At 47.9% G+C, this 23,938-nt stretch overlaps 1 protein-coding gene across 1 annotated transcript in view; it reads right to left on the bottom strand.

Annotated features, from left to right (window-relative positions):
• Positions 1–23,866, bottom strand: part of CRACDL (CRACD like) — a 142,793-nt gene extending 118,927 nt beyond the window's left edge. Inside the window, 1 exon segment of the mRNA XM_077749246.1 lies at positions 23,816–23,866. The gene's annotated coding sequence lies outside the window, so the exon portion shown is untranslated.
• Positions 23,867–23,938: the final 72 nt, after the last annotated feature.

Genomic DNA, 23,938 nt, shown 5'->3' with positions numbered 1-23,938 from the left:
CTGTTCTACGACTCACCTAATTAAGCCCACGGAAACCCCAAGCACAGCAATCACTCTGATCGCAGGGGTTTCACATGGCAGTGGGGGACCACAGAGGTGACATCGGGCACCCATACTGCATACCAGAACCTCTGGAAATGTTTTTTCTAGAACAGTGCCGACACACATGTGATTAAATACTCCACCGTTCCACCTAGCTGATTCATTTGGTGGCGACACAAGTCCAGGCCCCTCCCCGCTCCTGGGAGGCCTGAAGCCTGCCCTTGTTTTACACTCGGGCAGCAGGAGCGGTGTTACTGCCCCGTTGTCTCTGGTGACAACCACTGGCATCCTGGGCAACACACCTATGCCAGAGACTGGAGAGAGCAGGAAAAGGGGCAGGGGAAGACAAAGCATTTTGCAATCTATTAAAATACCCATGCTAACCACTCCCGCCCTTTGAACACAAAGGGAGTTTGTAAAGAGTCAAAGAATGCCAGAGGAGGAGGCCTTCCTTTCTAGTGGTAGATCAGCTTAGGTTCAGCTGGGCTCTCTGCCTGCCTAGGTGTGCTGTGGGCAAGCAAAGGCACTGAGCTACCACAACGTGACCAGCGAGCGCCAGTGAGCGAATCTGCTACTCTCTCCTTGGGAGTGACAGGGCCGTGCCCGTCCGGCATCCACATATGTCCTAGCTGTGCTGGGGCCACACTAGCTGTGGTTAGTTGCCCAGGCCTGCTTCTTTCACCCGCTGTTCACCTGCAATTGGGTGTGTGCCAGGCACAAAGCAGGCTTCCCCCCACTGCCCTGCGGCCTGTGATGGCTCCTGAGAGCCGACCTCCGTGTAGCTAAGGGCTGCCTGCTTCTTGGCCCCCAGCCTGGCACAGCCACCCCCTCCCTGCTGCAGCCCTGCTAAAACACAGCTGAGCTAATTCTGGGCTCCCTGCCACCCGCACAAGCCCACGCTGCACATGTTCTGACTCATTTCTGAGGCACCCAAAAGCAGGGGCCAGGAGAAAGGCTGCAAGGTATCCACTGGGCACCCCATCAGTCTAGGGCCAGGGTCCCTGGGCCTGGCAGTGGGACACAGAGGCATATATGAGGCCTTGAACCCCCCCAACCAAATCACACTGGTAGGAAATGAGCCCAAATTTTAAACTCCGTGAATTTCTTGAGATTCATACACTCATACGCTCATAGCCATACACTCATAGTACACATAGCATGGAGTTAAAATCTGGAGTTAAAAATCAAATCTGTCCTATGCTTGCCACCAGGACCCATTTTGGCACATGGAAAATTCTCACCCTATTAAACATCAAACATAAAAAGCATTAGATCAGAAAAGAAGAACATTTACATCTAAAAGCTCAATTCTGCCTAATTCAAAAACCATTTACTGAACACCTATTTTGTGTTACTCTTCCACATGTTTCCAGAACCTAAGGCAGGGTCTCCACCCTCAAGAAATCTCAGTCTGTGGGAGAGGCCACACAGCCGTTTCTGTGGTCTGCCCATAATGGAGGAATGTACAGAGTGACAGAGGGGAAGAGACAGGGAACAGTCACTTCTGCAGGAGAGGTGGGAGGGCGGGGTAGAGAGACCTTGTGGCCAGGCCACTGGGCAGGCCAAGGACACAGGTCTGATGTCTGTGGCAGGCATATGGGGCTGTCTGAAGAAGGAGTATAAAAGTTGCAATCTGTGGGCAGTGAGGGGAGGGGCAGGTGTCAGAAGTGGTTACGCAGCCAGAAGCCAAACCCCTTAGTAAAAACAAGACCACACCTTCTATCAAAAGGCAGGTCCAGGCATCCAAGGCGTCACAGAGAATGTGGACTTCAGGAGCAGAAGACCCTCCCAATGTTTGCAGCAGGGCAAGTAATTCACATGCTCTGAGACTCACAATGATCAGAATAAGCCATCAGAACAAAACCTACCTTGCAGGGCTGTTTTGAGGATTAAATAAGTTATGTAGAATCCCCTGGCAAAACTTCTGGCCTGTGGCCAGTGATCCTGCAGTGACCCAGTAGGACAAGATGGGTGAATCCACAATTTAGAGCCAGACAGGGTGGTGGTCAAACCCCAGCTCCACCATTATGAACCAGTACAACCTGGGAAAGATTACTTAGTACCTTGGAGCTGTAAGTAGTAATATGGAAATAATATGTGCCCTGTTAACAGGCTTAGAAATCATCTGTGCACTGTAGACTTTTATTGTTGTCCTGTTGCCCGTGACCCACTGGCCAATGTGGGGCTGGCAGGCTAGTACACATGCTCCGCTCATGGTCAGGAGCCAGGACTCAAAGTTAAGAACAGGCCAGAGGGCATTTGGGGCGCCTGGGTGGCTTAGTCGGTTAAGCATCCGACTTTCGCTTAGGTCATGATCTCGCGGTTCGTGGGTTCGAGCCCCGCGTCGGGCTCTGTGCTGACTGCCAGCTCGGAGCCTGGAGCCTGTTTCAGTCTGTGACTCCGTCTCTCTCTGACCCTCCNAAAAAGAACAGGCCAGAGGGAGGGTGCATGAGCCAAAGAACCTGGGTAACTGTGTTCATGGAATTCCTCTAATGAACCTTCCACTTCAGAAGTCGGTCACCTCCTCCAGTCTCCTTCAACAGGGCAACCCAGCCAGTTCAAACAGCAGCATGGAAATTTACTCAAGGTGGCCTCTGAACCTCCACCCTAGGCAGGAAGTGTCACAGAGCCAGGTTTCCGGGGGAAGGTTCCCCTCTCTGTGCAGGGCACGGCCCTCATGTGCACATGGACACCACTGGTATAAACATGTGTAAAAGGGCATTTTCAGACACAAAGGGCTCCCTGAGAAACCTAGCAGGGTCCTGCCCACCCAGATGCTTAGGGCAGCCACCCCCCCACCAGGCTGGCCTCCCCATGCGCAAGTCACCTCCCCAGGTTCCCTGAAGGTCCCGGCCCGCAGAGCTCCTGAGTGTGCAGGTGGGCAGGCGGCATCACCACTTGGTAGTGACAAAGATATCCATGGGAGCCGGCTGGAGCTTCCCTGACAAGCTGCCTCTGAGCGGCTCGGGCCTCGGGTTACAGAGGCTGGCTCCTGTCACTGCCGCCCACGGTGGCTCTAAGATTACACTAGCTGGACATGCTCCAGGCAAACCTACTGTTTGTTTTCATCCTGAAGGAGACTTTTAAAAAATATAGAGGAGTCCCTGCTGGAAGGAGAGGAGCCCTGCCCTGGCCCCTCCTCCAGCTTCTGAGGAGCTCTGCCTAGTTCTCAAAGGCAACTGGTCACCAGGAAGAGACCCAGGCCCTCGCCGCCAACAGGCTCCTTGTTGTCTCCTAACAGGAGGGCTCCCATGGCAGGAGGCAGGGTGGTTTTGGGTGCAAGTGTGCCCATCAGCCAGCACCCCTCCCGGGGGAGGTCCTGCACAGCAGCCTCTCATCATCCTGGTTCTGTTTTTTGCCAGTCTCATGGCTGGGATGTTAAGACCCCTGAGAGAAGGAAGGGAAGGGTGACCCTCAGCCCCTGATGCTCCTCCCAGAGCAGGGCCCAGCCCCTTGAGACATGTCCGGCAGTCAGCAGGCATATAGTGGGCAAAGGGATGTAACCCAGAGCAGGGGATCCAGTCACCCGGCATCAGCTCCCTGGTTGGTCATGGGTCTCCTTCAGCGTGGGTGGTTTTGGTGAAGGAGTTGGCATGGCACCCTCAGGGTAAAGAAATAAAGGGAGAAGGAGGTCCGCAGGATGGGAGGAGTCCTTGTCCTGGCAGGAGGACCCTCGCAGGAGGGTCCATGTCCTGGCCTGCCTCACGGACTGGGTCTAACTCTTACTCGGAATGCTAAGGAAAGAAAAGGACTTCATATGACAGACATTAGGAGGCTCAGGCCCAGAGACAAGGAGGTTTACAGAGTGTAGAAAGGGGGCTGCCCCTTGCTGTCCCCTTTCTGCATGGAAACAGGGGTAGCTAAGTCCTTCCTTTGGGCCTAGGAAGGTCTAGAGGAGGCCAGAGCAGAGTACCACCATGGACTGGCTTCCAAGCACTCTAGAAGCCCCTTCTGGGACCCCCAGTAATAAGCACAGCAACGAATGGGGCAAGAGCACGCCAGTGCCTGTCACTGTGCCCACAGGGACCAGTGATGACTGAGAATATGACTGTCCCGAGACCTCAGGGAGTCCGGTGTCCTGCAGGAGCTGTGTAGGTTTGTGCTAAACTAGCAGACAGGGAGACCTCACGAAAATCACCCGAGAGCAGAGGGAAGTGGGCTGTCAGCTTTGTCCAAGGGAAAGACCGGAGCTGTAGGGAGATGGGGCGGGGGCTGCACCGAGCAGCTGGGGCACAGAAGGGACTGCAGGGGCAGGGGGAGAGCGGTCAACGATGGGCAGTGGCACAGCCAGGGTCCGTGTGACATGTGAAAGTTACAAACTCAATGCCAATTATGACAAGAGGTCAAGCTCCTTCAAAATAACCTTCTCCAACTCTAGGACTGAGGTGAAACACAAAGCCATGTCTTTAAAATGTTTGCTAACCAGCACTTAGTCTCCTTAGAACCCAAATCAGACTCTGACCATATACAGCACAAGTGTTCAAAGGCTTGGCCAAGCCTTTGTTTGGCAAATGATAGCATGTGGCCCCTCTGGGTTTATCAGACTGCTGCCCTTATAGTCACTGTGTCAGGCCTGGAAAACTGCCCCAAGCTTCCAAAGAGGGCTGGAGAGCAAGATCCACACTCCCACAACACTATCCAATCTCAGGGTACTCTGAGAAAAATGGGGATTTTCTTCATTACAAGAGTAACTCACTGGGCTGTTAAACAAAAAAAAATAAAAACACACACACACAAAAGTGTTGTATCCACACAATGGAATACTACTTAGCAATAAAAAAAGACTAAATCACCAATACCAAAAACGATATGGATGAACTACAAAATAATGAGATGCTCAAAGAATCCAGACAAGGAGACTACTTACTGCAAAAATTCATTTACATGAAATTCCAGGGAATATTAACTGATTAACAGTGGCAGAGAGTGGATCGGTGGTTGCCTTGCAGGGGTAGAGGGAAGGGATTACAAAGGGCATAAGACACTTCTGGAGGTGAAGGATATGTTCATTATCTTGACTGTGGCATTGGTTTTATGGGTGTGTACAAATGACAAAATTTAATCAGACTGTGCACTTAAACATGCTGATTACATGTCAATTATATCTCAATAAAGCTGCTTTAAAAAAAAAAAGTCATCCATGCTGATTATAAGAAAAAATACAGAAAAATATTAAATCTCCCATAATTGTATCAGAAATGTTTTGATAATGTCTGCTTCTGGTATTTTCCCTATACACATACATAAATAATAGGTAAATTTGTTTTTATGTAGAAGGCAATATCTTTTTCAGAAAGTCATTATATTCTTTTATTTTTTTTAATTGTACCTCCTGAGTTTTTGCTTGTTTGGGTTTGTTTGTTTGGTGGGTTTTTTTGTTTGTTTGTTTTGGTTGGTTGGTTGGTTGGTTTTAAATTCCAATCCCTGAGGCACACTGAGAAGAGGAGGTAAAAGCAGCTCCTGGGGAAGAGGGGAGCAGCCAGGAGAGGGGCAGAGCCCCCGCAGAGGAGCCTGTCTGGAGAGGCTGGGTGGACACAGGTCCATGACCCTGAGTGAGAGCCTGCCTGAGCCTCTGAGAGTATCAGCACCCATTCCTTTTGTTCAGTCCACCCACATCTTCTTGTGCTCCAAACTGAACCAAAATGATAATGCCATGCACCCAATACCTGTTCAATCAAAATTCGCTGAAGGGAATCTAACAAAATGTGAAGGCTGGCCTATTCACCCAACCTTCTCCCTTCCTCACTCTGGCTCTTTCCCTCCGGGGTCCTGCTCTCCCATCATCTCCCAGCTCTGGCCACCATCTTCCCTGCGTTCTTCATTTAGCCTGAGATCATGAAGTTCCTTTGATGAAACATCCTCAGGAACACTCTCATGGTCACCACTGCACTCTGGCATGCGAATGACTCATTCCCCGTTATTGGACGTTTAAATTGCTTCCAAATTTTCATCTTTATAAATAACATTGTGAGGAACATCCTTGCATAGAAACCTTCTGACTCTAGATTTCATTGTTTCCTTGGGGGAAAATTCCTAAAAGTAGAATCACCAGGATAAAGGGATGAATTCCTTTACAGGTTTTGGGACATTTTGCCAAAGCTGCTTGGCAAAGCGCTTATACCTTCCCCCCTTCCCCTCCTAAAGGCACAAGAGAGTCCTTGCCACACATCTTCACTTGTGCTGAGTACCATCATTCACAAAAACAAAAATACCCAGAACTTGCTAATTTGATAGCAAAAAATTAGTTCTCTAACTTTAATACACACCTATTTAATTACTGTAAGATTGACCTTCTTTCTTACATTTACTGCCATTTAAAGCAAAGTCAGGTGCGCCTGGGTGGCTCAGTCAGTTAAGCATCCAACTTGGGCTCAGGTCATGACCCTGCAGTTCATGAGTTTGAGCCCTGTGTCCAGCTCTGTGCTGACAGCTCAGAGCCTGGAGCCTGCTTTGGATTCTGTGTCTCCCTCTCTCTCTGCCCCTCCCCTGTCCATGCTTGCTCGCCTTCTCTCTCTCTCTCAAAAATAAATATTTTTAAAAAATTTTTAATAAATAAAAACAAATTCATATCCTTTACCCACTTTCCGACTGACGAGTTTATTCATAATAACACTTCTCCATATCAATGATGATTTGTTTTTGTAAGAGGGCATGTGGCATACACATTGCAGGAATTTTTTTCTTAGTTTATCAACTGACTTTTGATTTTGTTTTTGGGTTTCTTCTCTTGACATACTACAGTTTTAATTCTCCCCAGTGAACAAACAAAACAATTCTGTCCTTGTGGCTTCTGTCCCTGGTATCATGTGTAGAAAGATGTTTCTCATCCGATAATTTCTCAAATACTTAGAGAAAGTGAATTTAATCATTTCATTTTTAAATTTAACATATTTCAGGGGCGCCTGGGTGGCTCAGTCGGTTAAGCATCTGACTTCGGCTCAGGTCATGATCTCACGGTTCATGGGTTCGAGCCCCACATCAGGCTCTGTGCTGACAGCTCAGAGCCCAGAGCCTGCTTTGGATTCTCTGTCTCCCTCTCTCTCTCTGCCCCTTCTCCACTTGCATTCTCTCTCTCTCTCAAAAATAAATAAACATTAAAAAATTAAAAAAAAAAAAGCATCTGACTTCAGCTCAGGTCATGATCTCAGGGTTCGTGGGTTCGAGCCCTGTGTAGGGCTCTGTGCTGACAGCTCAGAGCCTGGGGCCTGTTTTCAGATTCTGTGTCTCCCTCTCTCTCTGACCCTCCCCTGCTCACACTGTCTCTCCCTCTCTCAGAAATAAATAAAACATTAACATTTTTTAAATTTAATATATTTCAGAGAATATATTTTGAGATTTGATATGAGTAAGTGCCCTGATGGTTTCCCAAGGGGTTAAATATTAACTAAATCTGTTAACTTGTATTTTCCAGACTTTCTAGTCTGTTCCATGGATCCATTAACCATGATATTATCATCCCAATATCAAAATGTTTAAGTTTATTATGTTTCATTATCTGGTGGGTTACCCAGCCAGATTCTGGCAGGGAGTTGCATTAAATCCATAATTTGGGAACAACTTAAATATATGAAATATTGGGGCGCCTGGGTGGCTTAGTCGGTTAAGCGTCCGACTTTCGCTTGGGTCATGATCTCGTGGCTTGTGGGTTCGAGCCCCGCATCAGGCTCTGTGCTGACTGCCAGCTCAGAGCCTGGAGCCTGTTTCGGATTCTGTGTCTCCCTCTCTTTCTGACCCTCCCCTGCTCACGCTGTCTCTCTCTCTCTCTCCTAGAAATAAATAAAACATTTAAAAAAATATATATGAAATATTGACCCCTCCCTTCCAGAAGCTTGCTGAACATTTTTACTTATACAATTGCTCTTTTGCACCTCCAGGGCAACTTTATCATGTCCTGCATACAGGTTCTGCACATTTCCTACGAGTGCCCTTCCTAGGTATTCCATCTTTTGACTCTATTATGAAGAGAACAACTTCTCCATCACAGTTCTTGAGTTTTTTTATGGGCAGAGAGGCTGCAGGGCACACACTTCTGCGTGTAGGCACTGTCTCTACAACTTCCACTGAGCTAAGCCCAACTGGTTCCAAAGCCCTTACTGAGCGGTCGCCCCCACAGGGCCCCAGGGACATGACCACTCAAGAGTGCCAGCACTTTCCCGCAGGGTGCCCAGCCTTTCTAGTCCAGCCACAGCCCACTTCTTTAAACTCTGCCACCCTCTTCTGCCCTCCACACCATCCATGTCCTGTCCCATCAGACATGGCCCGTCCTATACATGCCACACTCTCCCTCCAACTGGAGAGGCTTCCCTGACCGTAGCAGTGGCATTTGCTCCTCTGCATCCATCAATGCTGCCTCCATAATCTGAATTCATTAATCCCCCCAGGGTGTGCACCTTGTGGAGTAGCCCTTACTCTAGTCTACTTTATGCTGAGTTAGGTACACATCTGTGTGCTAACAGGTGATGCCATGAAGGCTTGGCCCACATCTAAGCTGTCCTGCCTCAAATCACTGTGCCGTTCACATGGCTGCAACAAACGTGTGTTGACAAACTAGATGAGAGAAACTGGAAACGCCGGTGTGCAGAAAAGCTGCTGGGCTCTGCTCGTTCCTCAAGCCACAAGGAAGAAGCACTCCAGGAAGGGGAGGCCCGTGGGGCTGAAGACAAAGGAGTGCCTGTACCTCATCAGGGTGGACAGGACCCAGGCCAACCCAGCCTTACACTGTTGGCCTCTCTTCACATGAGGTCTCGGGCTCCTCCCTCCCTCAAAAAGGTGGGAGCCTCGGTCTTGGAAATCAAATCTACCAAACCGTGGTGCAAACATGCCCAGGTGAAGGCCAAAGCCCTCAATCCTGGCCACCCAGCAGATTCACCTGTAAAGCCTGTTAAACACAAACGATGGTCCCACACAGACCTTCTGAGTCAGCCTGGTAGGTGAGGCTAGGGCAACCACAAGTGGTGCTGGGACCAGGCCAAGGCACAGCCCACGTAAGTGCACCTCCATCTCCTTGGCCTGCCCTGAATGAGGCCAAGTATACAGGCAAAGGAGAAGGAAACCAGCATGTGACAGTGCCTACAGGCCAGGCACTGGGCTAGGGAGGCACTTGACATGTATTATCTAATTCCCTCAGCAAAACTGTATGAATTCCTGCCCCAGCTTTCAGCCTTGAAATGTTTTCAAAGGTGTAAGCCTCACCCCCAAGTGAACAGGTTGGGATTAGAACCCCCCACAATACCCCATATTTGAGGAATCCAACCTTTTCTTGATTTAGCTAATACTCTGAAGGTCCTAAAACTCCCTCGCATCTATCTCTCACTGATGCCTAAGCCTGAGGCACCCAAACACTTGGTCCCGAGCCTGAAAAACCAAGGGCTGTTTGCCTTCAATGAACGTGCTGTGGCCAAAGTGGAGACAATCTTTTCAGGGTCTCTGCTTTACCCTCAACCCCATTCTGCACCCATGCATTGCTAATCCAAGCCTCTGAGTTGTCCCTTCCTAACCTGGGTGATCCCGTCCTGTGTGACCCAGCTCAGACAGATCCCTGGGTCAGGAGGTCACTCTGCCACCCTGCCACATTATGACTGTTTTGGGTTCTAGGCACCTTTGCCTACATAGGCCCCTTCCTCTATTAAAGTAAAATTTTAAAAGCATTGCATCAGCATAAAGATGATGTCATTATATATTAACACATTTTCTTGAGCCTAAAGTTCATGTTTTCCTTCTGATTTTAAATTTTTTTATAGCTTATTTATTTTTGAGAAAGAGAGAGACAGAACATGAGTGGGGGAGGGTCAGAGAGAGAGGGAGATACAGAATCTGAAACAGGCTCCAGACTCTGAGCTGTCAGCACAGAGCCCGATGCGGGGCTGAAATCCACGAACCGGGAGATCATGACCTGAGCCAAAGTCGGATGCTTAACTGACTGAGCCACCCAGGCGACCTTTCCTTCTGATTTTTAAAAAATTTTTTTTAATGTTTTATTTATTTCTAGGAGAGAGAGAGAGACAGCGTGACCAGGGGAGGGTCAGAGAGAGAGGGAGTCACAGACTGAAACAGGCTCCAGGCTCTGAGCTGGCAGTCAGCACAGAGCCCAATGCGGGGCTCGAACCCACGAACCACGAGATCATGACCTAAGCGAAAGTTGGACGCTTAACCAACTAAGCCACCCAGGCGCCCCCCTTTCCTTCTGATTTTAAAAGAAATCAAAACATTGTTGTGGGCCCCTAAAACTACTGACCCTCAGCCTCCCATGCCTACTGGACCAGTCAGCCCTGTCTACCATGCTCCTAGCAGGGTTCCCTGGAAACTCCCTATGGAAGACCCAGCTCAAACCTGGCCAATGTGTCTACAACCCAGACCCCCGCACAGCCTGCCTCAGTGGAATCCGCTGCCCTCACCTGTCACATTCACTGCACTTATGCCTCTGTATCTAGAGCTACTGTATAGACTGTGAGCTCCACAGGGGCTTGATAAGTGTGTCCTGAAGGAACACTGAATAAACAGACAGGGACTTTAACCAGTGGGACCACTGGATGAACTGACAGGTTTATCTCAGGGACTTTTGCCTGGTTTTCTTGTGACTATAGATTTCATATTCAAATTAGCTCAACACCTGGCTATCTTTCACAGGTCAACAGGAGGCCAACACACCCTTTGAGACTGGGTTACTGAGGGAAAGACATGGCTGTAAGAGTCCCAGAGCCTTCTGTTAGAGTCCAGGTAGAAGAGAGGGGTCTGAGGTGCCTCATGGTCCCTATGTGGTTAAGACAACCTCTGTATGTCTTTATTTCTTTTATTATTATTTTGAGAGAGAGAGAGCGCGCACGCACACATGAGTGGGGCAGAGAGAGAGAGAGAGAGAGAGAGAGAGAGAGAGAGAGAGAATCTTAAGCAGGCTCCACACTGAGCATGAGCTGGATCCCACAACCCTGGGGTCATGGCCTGAGCCAAAATCAAGAGTCAGACACTAAACCAACAGAGTCCAGGCACCCCAACGACCTGTATATTTCTAACACTAAAGCTCTACTGAGCTGTGACACTTCTTGATGGCTCATGAAAATATAGTTACTGTCATGTTAAAGGTTTCCCAAATTGTTCGATGTTGCAAAGGGACGCTCATTCTCAGAAAGACCAGGTGCCCTGGCTTTAGGGGAGAACCAACAAACAGCCTCTAAGAAACCAAACACCATGGCAGCCACCCTGGATACTGCTCCTTGACATCAGTTCAGATGGGAGTTCCAGTCTGGCTGGCGGTGATGGGCTTAAATCACCACTTTGCACAAAAGACTCTGTCTGTGTCCATCAGAAGAGCAAAGAACTGGGAGAGTATCAACACGATGCCACAACAGAAGTGTTTATCTGGTAATGGGGGAGAGACGAGAACAGATGATTTGGGGGGGAAGTATTTGTTCCTGCAGTTAATCGTGCTGGTACAAGGTGAACAGTTCACTTAGAATAGCCCCGCGGAGCCGGAAAGACTCAGGATGCAGCCCCCTAGGTCTCCTGTGACGGGGACAGACACATGCCTTTCATCTCTCTGAGCTTTAGTTTCCTCACCTCAAAAGAGTGATAATCATTTCTACTTTTAAAGGTTATTCGCAGAATTAGTGAGATCATATATTACTTAAGTGCCTACTAGTGCCTGAAAGATGTAGCTGTTCAGCCAATGGTGGCTCCAATCCGTTCTCCCTCGCTGTACCACGTCTGTTCTTATTCACAGGTGGCAGCCATTTAACTTGCACACCTTTAGGTGAGCAAGTAACTAAGAGCTGGGGCTAGGTACGTGCATGCCCTGGGACATTAGCACTCCAGCCAGTCTACACAAGAGGCCAGTGCTAGAACCCTCTGAGGCCAGTGCTAGTCCCACACCCATGCTCCAGATGGGGAACTGAGGCACTGAGAGACCACCCGGCTGGAGAACGGGAGAGTCAGGCTTTGTGCCCAGAGCCCCCAGTCATAAGGCCTTACTCTACCTAGAAATGTATTAATAAAAAGGGCTAAATTATGATAGCAATTAAAATAAAATGTCATTTGTCATTTCTAACTCACTCTTATACACTGGTTACAGCATGTCTGCCATTTCCACATAACTATTGCCTTTGCTTCTCCCAACAACCCTGGGAGGCATGTATCTCAATCTCCCAGTGTGCACAGTCAGAAAGCGAGCCCAAGGCTGTCCTCAAGTCACCCAAGCAGCCAGCGGTCTGCCAGGGTGTGGTCAGCCCAGCCCCCAGCCGGCGCCTGCGCCCCAGCCACCTCCATCTGTGACATTCCCCTCCTCTCCTTTCCTGCAGAATCCGCTGCAGGCGGCCAAGAGAGGCAGGAGGGAAGAAGGGTCTCCACCAGGACTCCAGTTGTGGCTGGAATGTCAGGGAGGTGGGCTCAGGGGGAAGCTGACTGGGGAGTAAGGAGTCCCTCTCATGCCCCAGGCCCTGTGCACACCTATCGGAGTGATCTGCCAGGAATGTTCCCTCCCACTAAGTAAAACCCTGGAGAAGTTATAAGGACACTTCCCAGCCATTGCCAAGTTAACGGTTCAAGACAGGTTAAAAGCAGGGTAACAAAGACAGGACACTGGGTTCAAACCCCTGCTCTACTGTGTACTGGTGATTTGGGTAAGTCCCATAACCTCCCTGTGCCTCAGTCTGCTCCTCTGTAAAATCGCGATAATCAGTGAGCGGTAAAGCAATCATGACAGCACCCGGGCATGTTTGCTAATTAGTAACAGCAATAAAGCCAACAACCACACAGTGCTTGTGTGGGTAATTGCCTGGGTTGCACACTAGAGAAACAGAGACTATTTTTTAAAAATATAATTTACTGTCAAATTGGCTTACATACAACAACCAGTGCTCATCCCAAGTACCCTCCTCAATGCCCATCACCCACTTTACTCTCTCCCTCAGCCCCCATCCACCCTCAGTTTGTTCTCTGTATTTAAGAGTCTCTTATGCTTTGCCTCCCTCCTTCTCTGTTTATAACTATTTTTTCCCCTTCCCTTCCCCCATGGTCTTCTGTCCTTCTCTGACTGACTTATTTCACTCAGCAATTTAATACCTTCCAGTTCCATCCATGTTGCTGCAAATGGCATGACTTCACTCTTTCTCATTGCTAAGTAGTATTTCATTGTATATATAAACCACATCTTCTTTATCCATTCATCAGTTGATGGATACTTAGGCTCTTTTCATAATTCGGCTATTGTTGAAAGCGCTGCTATAAACATTGGGGTACACGTGCCCCCTATGCATCAGCACTCCTGTATTCCATAGGTAAATTCCTAGTAGTGCTATTGCTAGGTCATAGGGTAGGTCTTTTTTAAATTTTTCCTAGGGTGGTTGCACCAGTTTGCACTCCCACCAACAGTGCAAGGGGGTTCCCGTTTCTCTACATTCTCGGAAACAAGAAGCTATTTTCAAGGGGAAATCATCTCCTGAAAGAAATGGGTGGGGGAGTGAAGCTGGGTTCCCAGCTCTTTCACTCACTAGATGAGGAACCCTGGCCAAGTTACTTCACTTCTCTGGGCCTCAGTTTCCTTATTTATAAAATGCACAGTGTCATCATAGGCTTCAGTGAGATGATAAAGGGGAAACACCCAAAATTATGCCCAGTGTTCAACAGGTAGTAAGACTCTGGTTCCAGAGTAAAACTCTGGATTGCAAGTAGCTTGTTCTGAGAGTGTTCTCCAAGATGAGCAAATACTTCTATAAATTTTAACTTGATAAATGAGCAGTATCTTGCAATACGAGTAGTATTTGATGCTGAACATCACATGACCACAACTGAGCCAATGGTTTTTCTCTCTCTCTCTGTGGGATTGTAGGTGATTGTCTCCCATGCTAGGATGCTCTGTCTCAGGCTGCAGTGTTTGGAAGAAATCAGTANAATGAGCAGTATCTTGCAATACGAGTAGTATTTGATGCTGAACATCACATGACCACAACTGAGCCAATGGTTTTTCTCTCTCTCTCTCTCTGTGGGATTGTAGGTGATTGTCTCCCATGCTAAGATGCTCTGTCTCAGGCTGCAGTGTTTGGAAGAAATCAGTGATTTTTTAGAATGTTGGAAAGTGCCCACAACTGGCACTAGCGTATTTTTTGTCACTTCAAAGCATCTATGGACCATCCTCTGCTTTTCCATAAAGTGTAAGCTTAGGAATGCTTTGTTTCATTCTAGGTCAGGCTGCCTGCAGATATAGACCCTTTTCTCTGCTGCCTTATTGCCAGAGGAAATATAGTATAAGACAAGTGTTTATTAATACTGTAGTCAACGTCCATGTGAGTGTATACATTGGCGCCCTTGCAGAAAAGTTCCGTTGAGCCAATAGATAGCAGTGATTCCATTAGTGATAGTGAAAGTCATCCTACACAATAACCCTCCTCTCTCATCTCCCTCACATCAGCCATGAAGGTTAAACAGGTTAATTTGTTTAGTTTTCTTTGTATTTTTGGGTTGTGAAATGCATCATCTGAGTTTCCATTATTTCTTATGGGGAAATTCACTTTGATATACAAGAGCTTTGGATTACAAGCATGTTTTCCAGAATGAATTGTGTTCACAAACCAAGACTTTACTATATAGTGACTAGCTTTGTCAAGTTCTATTTTTAATTTACAGAAGGAAGGTGCTTTTGAAACCCGAGGTGAATCACTTGGGATATATCAAATCACCAAATACATTCTCCTTTTTAAAAGATACGGGCTTCTCTGATGGGTCTCTACAACATGATCTTCTGGACCCTCCAAGAACCAGTCCCAAGAGCTGCCACATCCCACCTGAAGTTGGGGGAAGTTGGGCTCCTTCTTTCCTCACCCCCAGCCTCCCCCTCTGAGCTTCGAGTTAGGGACCATCAGGTTGCTTTAAATAGTCCATCTCTGAAGGGTAACATTTACTGTAAGGGGTGGAGGGCCTGTTTACAGCCAGAAAGGTGTGCACATCAGGCTGGTGGATGACCCCCACAGTCACCAAAACACCCTGGGCCACCCATGGGCTCAGGGTTGCTATAAATACAGTCTTTCCTGGAACCCTTCCTCAGCAATGCTTTTCCTGAACAACTGAAAATGCAGTAATCCACTCAGAGGGGGAACTTGGCACTATACAAATACCTGAATTCACAGTAATTATGCACAAAAGCCTGTTTGAAGAGGCAAGGAGAAATATAGTTCATAAATTGACTGTTAATCAATTATGGCTCATGAAAAAAAGAACTGACTCTTAACTTGGCAGTATGTTAACTCCTGCTTCCGCCCCATGCCTAATAACAGGGCTGTTTGACATTAACACGACACCACCAAGAAAGGGGGAGAGGGAGCAAAGGGTCCCCAGTGTCAAGAGAAAACAACCAGACAACCCACACCCTTCCCACTGAGGTAGGTCTCTGGGGATCTGATTTTCAAATACATGGTTCATAGACCAGGCAAGTCTGCTGGAACTATTTGTACGTGGCTTCATGTTGTTTTGCCACCTACCTGAACAAAGCTCAGGCTGGGGAAGCTTCTAATCTGGTTTCTAAGAGTGAGTAGGAAGGGGGCTGGGCTCATGTCCAAGAGGACTGACATGAAAACCTGATCCGTGAAAGATTCTAGGCCTTCTCTGAGAGCAGAACAACTGATTCTGTGAGACAGGGACCCAGGCCCACTGTACCTGTGACTACGTTTTGTGAATCTCACCTGCCTGCCTCAGATACAACATTAAAAGGACAACATTAGAAAAATAAATAAAGGCTGAGATTCTGTTCACACTCCCTAGCTTATTTGCTGCCTGCTGGAGGCTAGAAAACCAAGGAGAAATATGGTTCATAAACTGACTTCCTAGTCTCCCTCCCCGCCAGGCTCCTCACGTGGAAGAGTCTCCTGTGCATCTCTGCTAACAGACACCACCGCCTCCACAGAGGCATCAGGTTTTTCCATGGGGGGAGGAGGGCGTGGAAGCCCCACAGCCTTGTTCCCAGCTTCATGGATGCACCTTGAGCAGGAAGGATATCCGCGGAACAGATCTGGGGTTGGAGGCAGCAGCTTCTGGCCGGCCAAGCTCTACCGTGTTGTTCTGGGGTCACTCCTGCAGGTCTGGCCAAACTTCCAGCTATTCTGGTGGCCCTGAATTTCCTGCATTAAATCCTCTCCTGCCTAAACTAACTCAAGCAAATCCTGAATAATGCAGATGCTGAAGACACTGTCGACCAAGAAGAGGGAAATCTCTCTCTCTCTCTCTCACACACACACACACACACACAAACAGCTTGGTGTGAAAAAAAATTATTCCAGGCAGGACATATCAAAGGAGAAGGCATGTACATACACAGGAAATCTACTTATGAGACAGTACTTGGAAGGAACCAACCAGACAAATGCGCAAAAGACCGTGAACAAAGATGTCTACCATCCTACCATTACTAAGTGGCAAAGGGTTGAAAATAACTTAAGCAGATATCAATCCAACAGAGGACTTGGGTTAAGTAGGCGGGGCCTGCCTCTCTATAGGAGTTCCTCACCGCCACACAACCGATGCTAAGAAAGAATTATCTAGTAACATGGAAAAGAAACTCAACACACACTACTAATTTTGAAAAGACAGCACAAAACAATGTAGACATTACATCTTCACATTAAACATGCACTTTTGTGGGTGCGCACACACACACATACACATACCTGAATATTCAGTATGGCACAGACAAAAGTTTGGGAGGACATGCCCCCAGATCTACCAAGACACCTGCTCATGTTCTGCCCCCGTCTTTGCCGGTGGTGGAGCCGGTCTGCTGTGCCGCACCTGGCCTCCTGCCACACGAGGGAGCAGCCAAGGAGCGGCCTGACTGCGAAGAGCCAAACCACACGTCTGGTCGGCACTAGGGACAGCTGGCGGGCCTGCTCCGCGCCAAGTTCGCGACCTTCTGGGCCGTCCCTGCCTGCCTGCCGGCCTGGCAGAGTCTTGAAAGTGGTTCCCTCCACTACTGAGGGATGCCTCTGGGCTGCCCCAGGGCCCATGAAACACACCCAGTGATTTCAGCTCTAAACGCAGTACCAGGGAAGCCTTGTTCTCGCCAACATTTCAGCTCAAAGAACTATCGCTGCTCGCAGAGGCCATGATGGAAACAAGACGAAACGGCCCAAGCCTCAGAAAACAGTGACTCAGATCTGCAAACTGTTTTGTGTTCGCACATGAAGAGCCTGTTTCACCCAGACGGTATACTGGAAACGCTAATACGTAGTGATTTAAAGATATGATTTCCAATGGAGCATGCAGCTGCCACCCAGCAACCGCCCAAACATATGTGACCACTTCAGTTCCCGAGGAAATAATCCCAGTTCACAGGGAGCGAATCACCAGGTGAGGTGGCACAAAGTCCTGTGCGTGGGCCAGGCCCGCCCACCAACCCCACCCTCCTCCCGGTTTCCATCAGCAGGGTTTGAGCTTGCAGCTTCCACATCACAAACTGTCCTTGCGGAAAAGACCCATGAAAAAGTTCCTGCTAGATGGATACTGAGGAGGGCACTTGTGTTGTATGGAAACCAATTTGACAATAAACTTTCTTTTTTAAAAAAAAGTTCCTGCTACCACTTCTTGGGGGATGGGGGGAAGGAAAGGGGAGTAATTAATGAATTAAAGCAAGATGATCGAACCTCTGGACCAGGAGCGTGGTATTAGACCCGGGTTGGAACAGCAGGTGCAGAGAGGGGACAGTACTCCAGAGCATCTCACTGCATTGCCCACACCAGCTGCAGACCAGGGAGGAGAACTCAACAGGCCCAGGGCTGAGCCTAGGCCCCAGGTCAACTGTGGCCCCACATCCAACGCACCTGTTGGGTCCGGATGTTGTGCCTGGCCACACAGCTGCACCCAACCAAAAAGAGCAAAGAGTTGAGACCAGCTTGCATAAGGCTCAAAACAGCATGTACAGCCCCACTGATGGGCATCCTCCCACGGCCACCTCTTTCCTGAGTAGCCAATAGCAAAAACCAGCCCTGAGCACACAGTTGAGGGTCTGTCTACAAACCTGAAGTGCCCACGAGCAAGCTGTATGAGCCTATACAAACCGACACCCAGTCCCAGAGGCCCCCACGCACCTCAAACTCACCCATCCTGATGGGAAAACAGCTTCACAAAAACATATCCAAACTGGAAACTGATTTTAAAAGACGAAGCTTGTGTAATGTACACTTGTCATATTACTTGAGAATATTCAATTCTAAAGAAAAGACAGCAAAGGGGATGGATGACTTGTAAGATATGTTTAGTATAGATAAAACTCAGTAAGGAGAGCACATGTGTATCAAACACAGACAGAAAGGTATGGAAGGACAAGAGATACCTAATATTCATGAGGCACTAAATATACCCAAGGCAGCTGGGCAGTAAATATTCATGATACACTAAATGCTGAAAACGTAGTAAATATTCATGATATATTCATATGCATAACATTAAATACATAAGCGGAACCTAATATTGGTTGCAATTTGCCTACCCGTTGGTGACACCCATTCTGATCTTCTAATCCATGGCTGTTCATCAGGCTCACTGGGAAGCCACAGATGTGGCAGGGCAGAACTGTCCCTACGAGTCTCACCAAGAGAACAAGTGTGTGTGTGTGTCTGTGTGTCCCATCTGTGGCCCTTCTGCTAGTACTTTAACTCTGGTCCTTGTAACCACATATTAGCCAGGAAAGCTAATGCTGCAGAGAGAGATGGAGCGCACGAACACAGCGTACCCCAGGACCCAGATGCTGAAGGTCTTCCACCTACCTTCACCCTATCCTACCTGTGCTACCCTTCCCATAGCTTTTCCCTCACTTCTCACCGTGTGCTTTAAATTGCATCGAGGTCTTTTTCCCACATGACATCTACCACTAACTCTTCTCAGGAGCACTCTGTAGCACAGTTGCTCATTTTCCTTAACTACCATCAGACTTCAGATGCAGAAGGACCCTTTATTGCTGTAGAGTACTTTATTAGGGGTCCTAATTGGGAATTATAATAAGTGCCCTTCACCTTCTAAGAAAGGCAATGGAATAATAATAGTCATAAATAATTTATGAAGCATTTCTTCTGCTGATACAGTACCTCAACTGATGCTTTTGTGTGTGTGTGTGAGACCACCCATTCTATGGGGTGTCAGAGGTCACACAGACTCTAAGCGCAACAGTTGAAACCAGAGCCCTGACTGCCCCCCTTGGCTGGACCACCTACTTTAAGAGAGCAAGACACCTCTGACATTTTCACATCCTACATTCTGAAAGCAGTTTCTTGGGAAAATTGCACACCACAGCTAATGCTTCTATTGCCTCCCACAGACAGGAGAACTTGAGGGCTAGAAACAATGGAGAGACTGGTGAACGGACCTTAGAGGTGAGGCCAAATATTCTGGAAGTTCTCAAATTTCATACATTTACAAATCAGCCTCACACACCAGGGCTAGGAAGAGGCTTGAGCAAATAAATAACGGTCTACTCCCCACTTTTCAAAAGGATCTTCTGTAATTTCTTTTCACAGATACCTTAATCATAAGAAACATATTTGAGAGTCCTTCCTAGCAGGAATCTGCACTGGAAAAGTATAAGTGTCTGCAAGGAGGCAGGGGCTGACTTCAGTGACAAGCCCCTGGATGCATGGTCACACATGTCTCACTATTCCTTGTCAATTAGCCCCTAAATTCCCAGTTACTCACATGGCATCTTCTGGTTCATGACCTGCTGAGCTCAGAATCATGGGTGATAGCATGTTAAAGCAATACAAAGAATTCTAAGGTAATTCATCAGAATCACAAACGTGTCTCAAGGATCACTGACCTGACCCAAAAGTTTGAAATTATTTTCCAGGTACAAATTTCTAAGAAAACAGGGTTAGATGAAAACACCTCTGATTTCCATTAGTTTGGGAAAACACAAGGAATTTAGATACTGACCATTCCTGTTATCCTACCTACAGATGACAGTAACTGTGCCAGTGTTTACAGGTACCTAGACGACAAAAGGGATAAACATGACATCAAGAAGGGTCAAGCCAAGAGCACGTCCTACAAGGCCACTCCTGGGAAGGCCTTTCTGTCTCTAGGCACTCAAGAGTTCCTTCTCGGGGCGCCTGGGTGGCTCAGTCGGTTGAGTGTCTGGCTTCGGCTCAGGTCATGATCTCACAGTTTGTGGGTTCGAGCCCCACATCGGGCTCTGTGCTGACAGCTAGCTCAGAGCCTGGTGCCTGCTTCACATTCTGTGTCTCCCTCTCTCTCTGACCCTCCCCTGCTCACACTCTGTCTCGCTCTGTCTCAAAAAAAAAAAAAAAGATTTCCTTCTCATGGAAAGCTCTTTCATCTCACATCCATGTGGCAAAGTCCTAATGTTACTTAAAGTTACCCCCTACAAGAAGCCTTCCCTGACTACTTCACCTTCCAACCACAGAGTGTGAAAACAAAACCCAGAGCTTGGGTTTACAGCTTTAGGCTTCCTAAAGCCTAATTATTCTCCAAATAATTCCTAAGCACCCTGAAGAAGCAACTAATTATGACTTGGTTTCTTCTGTGTCTCTCTTATGCTTTTAGTAAATGCCAAGCTCACAGTGGATCATTCTGATAATGAAGAAACAGCAGCATAAACAGGGGGTAGTGGTTTGAAAGGCATTAATCCACATGAAACGGGTTTACCAGGCTGGACTCAGTAAGGGGTAAGCAGAAAGCTAGTCCCTTCTCCCACCTACCACCAAAGCTTCAAAGCTGCTCCTTTTTCATTTCCTTCCAGCCTGTGACTGGTATCTCCAGCAGGTTCTATAGCTTTCCCAGTTTTTTTCACGTATTAAGAAGTCCAGCGCTCATAACCCAAGTCAGCCTGACCAGAAAGATGGAGAATGAGGAGAGGGAAGGAACCTGTTTTCTACCTATTTTCCCAGTTTGCTCTTCCCTGCCTCCTTCCCACCTCATCAGGATGCATCTGATTTTGGTGGCGGGGCAGGAGGTAACAGAAAAAGATGTTTAAATTCCCTTTGCAGATCAAGAACAGAGCTTGGAAGGGTTGATCCCAAGGCTTTATTCTAAGTCATAATGCACAGAGAATAGAAGATATGACTTAATAAAGATTCTTGCCCCACAGGTAAAAAAAAACCAAAAACAAAAACAAAAAACAACAAAACAACAACAAAAAACACCTCTTGGGGCTCCTGGCTGCCTTAGTTGGTGGAGCATGAAACTCTTGACCCCGGGGTTGTAAGTTTGCTCCCCAGGTTGGGTGTAGAGATTACTTAAAAATAAAATCTTAAAAGAAAAAAAAAAGCACTCTTCTCTTCCAGTACTCAGAAAAGGGAAAGCTGGAGGGACGTCTGAGCACCACCCCCCTCCATCTTTGCACCTTGCCTAGAGAAGAGGTGGTAAGGGAAGAAAAGTCCCTGGGAGGTTGAGGGGGACACGGAAAGCATGGGAAGTGTCCGTCCTCTTCCTATTGGGAACACTGAGGAGCACGCAGTAGAGCAGAAATGGAAGCCTAACATAGTGCCACACAATCCGGGCAGGTCCTCAGGTGCCCAGGGGAGACCTATAAGAGATCCAGAGGGTGCCGACCTCACGGCCAGTTGCAGGAGCCAGGTCCCAGCTGGACCACACTCACGGAGGAGGGAAGGGAGGCTCAATGGTGGTGATGGGAAATGTATCAGAGGACAGGAAGAGGCCACTCTCCCGCACACCCTGGTGTGATGCCAACCTCCTGGTGCCCAGAGACCATCTGCGGGTAGAAGAGGCCCCCAAGAGTAACCTAGAGAGACTGACTCTCAAGGTTACCAAGCTGCTTTAAGCTAGACAGTGATTGAGATATTATCACTTGACTTAGGCTCAGGAAAATCACAATCATGACCAAGAACTAAATATACCAAAAGGGAACCAAAGTGTTTGTTTGGAGTAGCAAAATTAAGTTCGTTTATAAAACATTTTGCGAACTACAACTTGTGGCTGGTGAACTCCGCCACTCTAAAATAAATCCTGGGCAGGAAACATCTCTACTTTGATTCAAAAGCTTCTATAGGGTCTCCATGCAACACAAGCAGAATTTATGAGTGTCTGCGCATATGACGAGGCACTGGGCTAACGTCCAGAGTGGAAAGCAGGTGGTTGCCCACCAAGCCATCACTGAAAACTTACCCTCCAGGAGGGGCCAATTCCTTCACACACGTGCTCTCATTTAACCCTGACAGTATCCCTGTGAGCTGGCTATTATCACTCCCATTTTGCTGAGTGCAAACTGAGGCTCAGGAAGATTTGGGGAAATATAAATAGGACAGCCACCCTTTCATAGTCCCCATATGCCTAGTCCTATGTTAACGGCCAGATGCCATGCATTAGCTGTGCAACATCCATGGAGAGTCTACTTTTTTTCTTTCTTCCTTTCTTTTTTTTTTTTATAAATGAGGAAACTGATGCTTGCAGAGGGTAAGCAACTTGACTCACTGGCAAGTCTAGAACTAGGGTGAGGCAAGTGAGGCATTCGCCTGAGGCACAAAATTTCAGGGGAGAACAAAATTTGCTCCACAAGGTGAACGTTTTAATGCAGTGTTTTCAAATATCAAGATGAACACAAACTCCATGTCGTGCTAAATATCACAATTTTAAATAAAGACAGGATCCATATTAGTGATTTTTCCTTTTGCCTCAGGCTCCAGTATGGCTCAGCACAGCACTGGGGCAGAGCCAGGAAACCAGCCAGCTCAACCCTTCTACACCAGCTCCCAAAGGCAGGGATCCCACTGTGGGGCCCTCTCCAGATGTTCCCTCTCACAATTTTATAACCTCAAGGGGCTCTTAGGAGTGACCACTATGCTCCATAATTCCTGGTGGGGGAGGGGGTGAAGGTGACTGGGTTCCATATTGAATACCAGAGGTCTAAAAAGATTCTATTCCATGGTCCCCTGCCTGTGTTATGTAAATGAAGGAAGCTTGCAGGCTTGAATAAGGGAGTAAGATATTTTAAGATATCAGCTTGAGAAGGTATGGGGTGAGCCTCTAAAAAGATCACACAGCTGCTTGTCTCCCACTTGATAAATTCCCTGGCTCAAAATTAAGTGTTCAGCAGTGACACGAAGCCAGCTGTCAGCCTGTACCTACACAAGTCCGATTCAAACGGTGGCATTCCTTTTTTCCTGCATTTCAAAAGCCAAATGTTAGCTCATTTGAGTAACTACCTATGCTCTTATTAACCTCAAATTAAAGCCCTATCAGATATGAAGCATCTGCTCAAGACATATTTTGTTGCTTAAAAATTTGAACACTGTGGTGAGTGCTCCGTAACTTACAGAACTGTCAAATCGTACCTTGGAAACTAATATAACATGATATGTCAACTACAATTTTCTAAAAACGCCCCCCAATTTGAATATTTCTTAGATCAAACCCAGAATCCCTTACTAGTGGCTTGTAATCGAAGCCTAAAACCTGTCTACAAATAAACCATTAACTAAGGCATAAGAAAGACAGTGACTGTGTTCACTAATTTCGCTGCAATGGCCATTAGAGACACCATGCACGAACAAATGTTTCCTATACTAACAATTCAGACCCAGCAAGGCCGACTTCCCTCTTTTCTTTTCTGAAAGCCTGAAACTGCTAGGCTTCACCTCACACACAATTCAAAGTTAAGTCCAGCGAAGTGAGCAAAGGGAAACTTTGGGCACTTGCGCGAGCGCGTCTGGCTCCTCTCGGCCCAGGCCCGCGCTGCCCCACGAGGCGGCCGCGGGGATCGCGCCCCAACCCCCACCCCCGGTCCGAGGGGCACCCGGCCGCGTAGGCTCTGCCCTGGCCGGCCACACACCTGGCCCGACGTCGGGGCGCGACTCGGTCCGCGCCGCCCCCGCCCAGGTCTCCGGGCGCCACCGGTCGTCAGCCCACGCGCGTTTCGCGGCCAGCCCGCTTGCAGACCGCCCGGGTACCTGGC

This window comes from Crocuta crocuta, unplaced genomic scaffold (assembly GCF_008692635.1).
Source record: "Crocuta crocuta isolate KB4526 unplaced genomic scaffold, BGI_CrCroc_1.0 scaffold118, whole genome shotgun sequence".
Taxonomy (NCBI): Eukaryota; Metazoa; Chordata; class Mammalia; order Carnivora; family Hyaenidae; genus Crocuta; species Crocuta crocuta.
Note: the sequence above shows the minus strand (reverse complement) of the source record. Positions and strands in the feature narration are given on the sequence as shown.